The sequence below is a fragment of the Mus caroli genome, chromosome 10, assembly GCF_900094665.2.
Source record: "Mus caroli chromosome 10, CAROLI_EIJ_v1.1, whole genome shotgun sequence".
Taxonomy (NCBI): Eukaryota; Metazoa; Chordata; class Mammalia; order Rodentia; family Muridae; genus Mus; species Mus caroli.
In genome coordinates, this window is record NC_034579.1 from 76,081,244 (window position 1) to 76,089,691 (window position 8,448).

Sequence of the window (8,448 nt, forward strand, 5' to 3'; positions counted from 1 at the left end):
AACCAACAACTTTTACTCACGGAGACAATTCTCTGGCATTCATTTGTGTTTCTGAGAAATTGTTAAGAGCAAATACTTGTCAGAATAAAGTAATATAGTATAAAAAAATGACAGCATGAATATCATTTTCATTTGTAAATAGATTTTATTATTCAAATAGTCCTGTATTCCTTTATTTTTGGATGACAATATGTCTACAATTTGACAAGGAAATAATGTTTTAATGATGGAACTGTTCTAATCTTACTCATGTGCCAGTGAGAGCTCAGTGAGGAAAATTAATATGGTATGCAGAACTATACCTCATTTATTAATTTTCTGGGAAACATTTTGTCAGTATGAACCTTTTCATGCTTTTGAAGAGTACTAAGACATGCAAAGGCTTTACCTCATGGATTACATTCACAGGCTTTCTATCCAGTATGACTTCTTTCATGCCTGTGTAGAAGATTGTTACGTGCAAAGGTTTTACCACATTGACTGCATTCATATCATTTCTCTCCAGCATGATTTTTTTCTATGCAAGTCAAGACTCCTGCAATATGCAAAAGTTTTTCCACACTGACTACATTCATGGGGTTTCTCTCCAGTATGAATTCTTTCATGGTTCCCAAGATGACTGTTACTTCCAAAGACTTTACCACAATGAATACATTCATAGGGTTTCTCTCCAGTATGAATTCTTTCATGCTTCTTAAGCTGACTGCTACTTGCAAAGGCTTTACCACATTCAGTACATTCATATGACTTCTCTCCAGTATGAGTTCTTTCATGTATTTTAAGATACCTCTTACATGCAAACGCTTTACCGCATTGACAATATTCATAAGGTTTCTCTCCAGTATGATGTCTTTCATGCTTGTCAAGAGAACCTTTATGTGCAAAGGCTTTACTTCATTGATTACATTTATATGGTTTCTCTCCAGTATGAATCCTTTCATGTACTTGAGAGTATTATGATGTGCAAAGACTTCACCACATTGAGTACATTTATATGGTTTCTCTCCAGTATGAATTTTTTCCGTGTAAAGACTTTACCACATTGAGCACATTCCTAGGGTGACCCTCCAGTATGAATACATGAATACTTTCATGTATTTGAAGAGCACTGTTATTTGCATAGGCTTTACTGCATTGATTACATTTATACAGCTTCCTTCCAGTATGAAATTTTTTATGTATTTGGAGAGTACGGAAACATGTAAAAGCTTTACCACACTGATCACATTCATAGAGTTTGGAGTTCTTTCATGTATTTGAAGATGACTGGGACATGCAAGAGATTTACCACATTGGTGACATTTATACTTTTTCTCCCTAGTATTAGGACTACCTACTTGATGACTGTGACATGCAAAGACTTTATCTTCTTGGTTATATTCATTTGATTTCGTTTCCAAATGAGTTCTTTGCTGTAATTCTAAAGAGGCTTCATCACATTCATTACATTCATGAGATACTCCTCGTTATAGGTTTTCTTGTATATTTGAAGGTACCTGTGATGGGTAACGATTTTACAACTAGGCTTACATTTTACAGTTCCTTTTCCCATATGATATTTTTCATGTCTTTGAAGAGAATTCAGAGCTTTCCCATATTGATTGCATTCATATTTTGCTACTCTGTGATTCATAATATATGTGCAAAGTAAACCAGAACACATAGAAGATTTTCCACATTCCTCATATTCATAGGGCTTTTCTCCAATGACAGCATTTTGATGAATTCCCACTGAAGCTGTAAAACCAATTACTTGTAAACTTGTATCACATTAACCCCATCTTCTCATAGTTGGGTTGACTAAATATCTTCCAAGTGCTTTTGGAAAGAGAGAGGTATACTTCTTCTTTCCATATCCCTTAGGATCATGTGGCTTATACACAGAAAGATTCTTGATATACCTATTAAAGGAAGAATAACAAAGAAAAGTTGTATACAATGCATTCACAGTTTAACTTCTTGTTTCTCGCACATGTGGTATAGGGATTCAAGTTTCTTGACAACAACAGCCTTCCTGACACTCATAAACTGCCCCTCTGACTAAACTATGAATGATTTGCTTATAACAGGTCTTGGAGATGCACTAAAACCCCAATCAATGTGTATACTGGAATGGTGTAAACCTAAGTGAATGAGAGTTAAAAACATAGTTCTCATGTGGCTATGATTAAAATTATAATATCTGCTAATGCCTCATTCCCTTTCTTTGTCTCTTAGTAGAATACTCTGCAATACTCAAGTAGAATACTCAGACATTGAAGTGTAAAGTGGTGTGAGAATTTAATAATCCTCACAAAACTGTGCTTGTTTGCATAATTTTTTTTTCATTAAAACTTCAGGGTACATTAAAATATCCTCAGAAGCACACATGAATTGGCTTGTACATTAAAATTACCGCCCATGTCTTCTAGAACTTTCACAATGATCTTCAATACTGTGGTCTTCCCAATTGTAGCCTAAAATACAGCACCAGAAAATGTATATTACTGGAAATTATGCAAAATTTACATTATTACCTTCAGAGAACCTTAGAGCAATACCTGATGTATTCAATACATTCTTGCACTTTCATAATCAAAGTCACAAAAGAGCATCTAGCTTTAAGAAAGGCTTGATCCCTTGAGTTCAAAAGTGAAAGAAAATTCTCATAATTACCTTTACAAGAAGGGTTCCAGTAGGTTTCCAGCATCACATCCTTATAGAGAGTCTTCTGAGAAGAATCCAGTAAAGCCCACTCTTCCCAAGAGAAGTTCACATGCACATCCTCATAGGTCACCGCATCCTAAAGTATACCACATGTATGTATACTTATATATTTTTTACTGTATTTAAACTTTCTATATATTATACTTTATGTAAAGTTTCTATATTTGTAATAGAAATTGTAAGTGATAGTATTGTAAATATACACTTCATTGAAAATATATTTACATAATTTTGTGTGCTGAACATATTAATTCATAGAGATAAAAACACAATCACCAACTTATTTTAGAAGGAATTGGAAAAGGAGACTAATTCCTCTAATTTCTATACATACTAAATATGATATGGCATTGTAGGAGAAATGCCTAGTAACATACAAAGAGACATGCAAGCAGAGCAGCATTATTGAAGATGGATCAGCAAAATTGTATCAAAATTATTAACTTCAAAAATGGATTGAGAAATGGGTGTGGTGACGCTCACCTGTAATTCCAGAACTCAGGAGGCAGAGACTGTAGAATCTCTATGATTTCAAGGTCAACTTCTCCAAAGATTTAAACATTCACTCCAGAAACATACTTATCTATCAGAAAACTGGAGTGATTCTGTACAAACTCTAAGGATAAAATATTCTTATGAAAATCATATTTTAATATGCTACTGATAATAACTGCTAATAAGTTACTGATTGACAGATCAAAGAGTTCTCAAAACTTCTCAATTAGTAAATGATGGTTGTAATTAAAAAAAAACAAAACCAACAACACCAGCAGCAAAGACAATAGGCTATATAAAGATGATGCTACAATGGAGAAGACTTATTGCTTTTGCAGAGGACCTACATCAATTCCCAGCCCTGACTTTGAGGCTCCCAATCATTCCTATGTCCAAGCCAAGATAATCCAATGCTCTCTTTTGACTTCAGTGAACACCAGCCTTTCACATGGTTCACATCCATAATACAGGCAAAAGGCTCACGTATATAGTTTAAAAAAATTTTTTAAGAACCAAAAACATACATTATAGTAGGGAGAATGTTACACACATGCAGTTCAATCAGAGATCAATATCAATATCGTGCATACATGCTAACCTGGTGTAAAACATAATATTCTCTACCAAAGATCAAATGTGAATATGTAGGTAAAGCTCAAAACAATAGCAAATGGTCAATGTGTAGAAAAATCTAATTCTATAAGACAAAAATATAAATATAAAAGTATCAGGTTACTGAAATGGTTTCTGAAGAAAAACTGCTTGTATTTTACTGGATATTATTTAGGGATGGAGTCTACAATGGTGGTAACTGTATGGTTGCATGAGAAGGAAGTGCTCTGCTAAATTTTAACCACACAAAAAAAGACAATGTGATGAGAGTATTAACACTGAAAGCCCATCTACAGAGACCAAATTCCTCCAGGAAACATCCACCCCCTAAAGGTACCTTATCCACCCCCAATGAATGCTACAAACCAGAGACAAATGTGCAGATGCATCATCTTACCTGGGAGACATTTCATTCAGTCACCACATTTTCACACAGGTCATGACAGATTCACACTAACACATAATGCAAAATGCATTTATTCTAACTTCAGAGATTTCCATATTATGGCACAGTTTCAACACGAAGGAAAGTCCAGTGCCTCTTTTAACACTAAAGACAGCCTCTTAACTTTGACATCTTATAAAATTAAAACACAAATTGTATCGTCCCAATAGATAAAGGCACAGAATACACATTTTCTTTGTGAAGAAGGAAAGACTGGACCTAGGTAACCCTGAAACACTGCTGGGCAAACACCTATTTGTGTAGTTTGGTGCCTGACACCTGGGGATTATGTTTCAAAAGGCTCAGATAGCTGCTTCTGTCTGCAGCTTCTCACACACCTCATTCTGTGCCTCCTTCCACAGCTCACATGCAGATGTTCATGGGAGTTTTTTCAGAGCTTGGGTATATTAACATCTTGTGGTCTCAAAATGCAACTCAAAATGAATCATCATTGATTCATTTTAATAAAATATCCCAGCCTCCCCATTGGGGATTAGATTCTGGCAGATACGGATCAAACCATGCTGACACACACAGGAAGAATCCATGACCCTTAAAATATGTATATTTCTTCTTTCAAGGGAGAATAGCACATAGATGATAACAATAAATTAGGTTCTAGCTTGGGATAGATCCTGCCTCACTGGGGGTGGGGGGGGGCAGTAGCAGCAGGTTCTGTATGAATTGCTATCTGGGACTAGAAATCATCCTGTCCTTTCCTTCCATAGTTAAAAGCTTTGCTGGGTGGTGCAGTACCCTCACAACACATTTTCTATATATCCAAAGAAGGGCAGGTGTCTTCTCTTTAAGGACCCTAATCTCCCTGATAATTGATCAATCTGTTTCAGCACATGATTGCCATCTGAATTTACCTACACCTCCTTTTCTTCCTAAACCACATAGGTTACATTAATTTCTGTCCCTGTTGTTGCTTTTACCCCATGGACCTGCATGAGTCATGAGTAGTAAGTGTGCCACACAACTGAATATATATTTAACTGTACTGTTTATATCCTGGCACAATGAACTGGACTGCTGGTATCCTGAGAAACAGAAATTAGGAATGTCCCAAAGAACTACTTTTTAACACATCTACATCCCCTTGTCCTATTTACCATCTTTTCTCCCCTACCTTTAAACAGTGGTCTAGAAGTGGTGGAGTCAAAGAGTTTGAGAATCCTTATTAAAATAGGTTTTGAAAAATCTAAGCCTATATGGCTCTTCTAAATTTCTTGTCCAAATGGAGCAAGATAGTCTTACTGTCTAAAGTGCAGCTGTCCATCCCTCAGATCACCTACTTTGGACTACTACCCCAACCCACAAAACCATTACCTTGCACAGAAAACACATAATCCAGGCATCCTGTTGTCCTTTTCCATAAAGGAGATTTTATCATTCCTATGAATAGCTGCCTTCTTACATTCCTGAATCTTCTTTTTTTTTTTTTTTTTCCCTCTTTGCCTAACCACAAGCAGCCCTTGGTCCCTCACTTGAACCTCTTCTCACATCCATTACCAAGCCCCTTGAGAAGTTCCACCATGCCTTTCTTCAGACACAAAGCCTACATCTCCACTTGCTTTTCCGTCTACCTAAGAGAAAAAGAGGTATATATGCCCTCGGGGTCCTAGGAACTTCCTCTGCACCCAAGGTGTACCTGTCAAAAAAATTAGACATTAGGACTTGGCGATGGGTACCTTGTACACATGCTTTTCACCGAAAAGCTCCTTATCCCGAAAACTAACATTTGGTTCACCTACCACTATAGTCAATATCAACATCTTGTCCACCTCTTAACATATAAAGGCTTATAAACTCTATCTTCCTCGTGAGCTCTCTCTCTCTCCTGGTAGCACTAGCAGAAGATATCATACTTTCTAATCATGCCTACCCCTCAATATCTCAAATCTTCACTGGCAAAACAAACTTCTCATCTCATTTTTAAATTGAGACTATAGAAAAAATACTACCCCATCCCTCACACATATAGGATGGCACATTGCCTCAAACCGTCTATAGTTAGCACAACAACTTCAGCTCCCTTTTACACAAGGAGTGCTAAAAAACAGGATATGCCATACTGAGGCAGCTAAAACCCAGTTCCTCCTTTCCCATGTCACTAATCAACAGGCTGCACTTCTAGCCCTCATTGTGCCTTCCAATTACCACTAGGACAATCCCTAACTCTACACAGACTCCAAATAAGTGTTTCCCATCCTCCCGTTACACACTGGTATATGAAAAGAGTACAGACTACTTACTACAAAAGGAGAATCAATAACTACCTCAGACCAAAGTATGGCCATGATAAAAGTCACTCATCTCCCCATGGCTACAGGAATTGTTTATTGGCGATCCCACCAGACTGCTCATTCTATCATCTCTAAGGGAAATAACCAAACTGATGTGGAGGCTAGGGCTGAAGCCCTTGAAGGCCCAGGCCCATCTTTCCCACTGCAGTATGTCCTTGTATTACCACTCACGTCCCCACTATCATCCCTCAACATTCAACAAATTTTGTTTTATCTACACCAGCTTATACCAGCCTTTTCCTTCTAATAGCCAAACCTTGTCACTGCATTAAGGCCCACTGCAGCACACCCCTAAGGATTTGTGTTTCTTTTTGTTTTTCATTTACATCCCCAATGCTGTCCTCTCCCAGTCCCCCGTCATAGAGTCCCTCCTCCATCTTTCTCCTCTTCCTTGAGAGGGTGCCACCCCTGGGATATCCCCCCACCCTGTCACATCAAGTCTCTGCAGCATTAGGTACAGTCTATCCCATCGAGGCCAGAAAAGGTATCCCTGTTGGGGAATAGATTCAATAGCTTTACAACAGCCCTTGTTCCAGTTGTTGGGGGGGATCCAAACGAAGACTTAACTGCATGTCTACTGCATATGTGCGAAGGGCCTCCATCCAACTTGTGTTGGTGGGTCTCAGGGGTCTAGGTTATTTTACTCTGTTGGTCTTCCTGAAGCATTCTTATGCCCTTCAGGACTTTCATTTCTTCCCCCAACTCTTTCTTAAGAGTCTCTGACTTCCATCCAACATTTGGCTGTGGTTACCTGCATCTGTTTCAGCCAGTCGCTTGGTAGAGCCTGTCAGAGGACAGTTATGCTAAGGCTAGTACTTCAGAGACTAGCTAGAGCAATAAGACAAGGAAAGGAGACCAAGAGAATACGAATTGTTAAGAAATCAAGGTATCACGATTGGTGCATGATATGATAATATACATAAATCACTCCTAAAATTCTACCAGAGAATTCCTACAGCTGATTAACAACTTTCAGCAAAGTTGCTGGGTACAAAATTAAGTCAAAGAAATCAGTTGCCTTCCTTTATACAAATGATAAGTGGGCTGAGAAAGAAATTTGGGAGACAAACCTTTCACGATAGCCACTAATGATATAAAATGTCTAGGATTTGTAAATCTTAAGGGCTATTACTGCCACTTGTAAAATCTGCCAAATGTCAGCCCCCTAACCCCCACAACTTGTTATTGTGGTCCTACTTTTCCAACTCACTAGGCCAGAGGCTTTCTTCCAGAACTGACTGACAACTTCATTTTACCCATTTGCTTATAGTTGAATGTTAATTTTCTCCTGGTCTTGGTGGACATTTTCACAGGTGTGGGGGTGGGGTGGGGATAGTGGGGGTTAGGAGAGGCACTGCCAACCACATGAAAAAGAGCTCAACACAGTCTCTGACCTTTTTCTTTGGGAGATGAATCACCACCTCCCCCCAGTCAGACAATGCCCTATATTCATCTCCAACGGTTTTATCAGAACTCTTACAAGAACTTCACCTCAACTGCATAAAACTTCTACTGCTGGCTCTTCTTAGGCTGAGGGCCTTAATGACCTTATTCTATCTTGTCATCTGTTCTCATGCATGGACAAATGGTTCTGACTCCATCTTTCATCAAAAGCCTCACCTTTCCCTGATCACCTATTGACTCCCTCACTCTACCCCAAGTGACCTCTTTCCATCTTGCCATCTGTGCTCATGCAGGGAAATGGGTTTTATCAGTAAACACTACCATTTTCTCAACTGCAGGCACCTGTAAAGCATGATTAAAACCAAGAGAAAATATATCCTCAACCACTCGACCCTTGAGAGTAGAGGAGGTGATTCAATATTCCTCCAAGGCCACAAGCTCTTTAACATCTCCTCTCCTAACTAATACAAACCTGTC

The 8,448-nt window shown here is 38.2% G+C and overlaps 1 pseudogene; it reads right to left on the minus strand.

The window, feature by feature from the left end:
* Positions 1 to 397: 397 nt before the first annotated feature.
* Positions 398 to 6,036, minus strand: LOC110303101 (annotated as a pseudogene).
* Between the last annotated feature and the right edge of the window lie 2,412 nt (positions 6,037 to 8,448).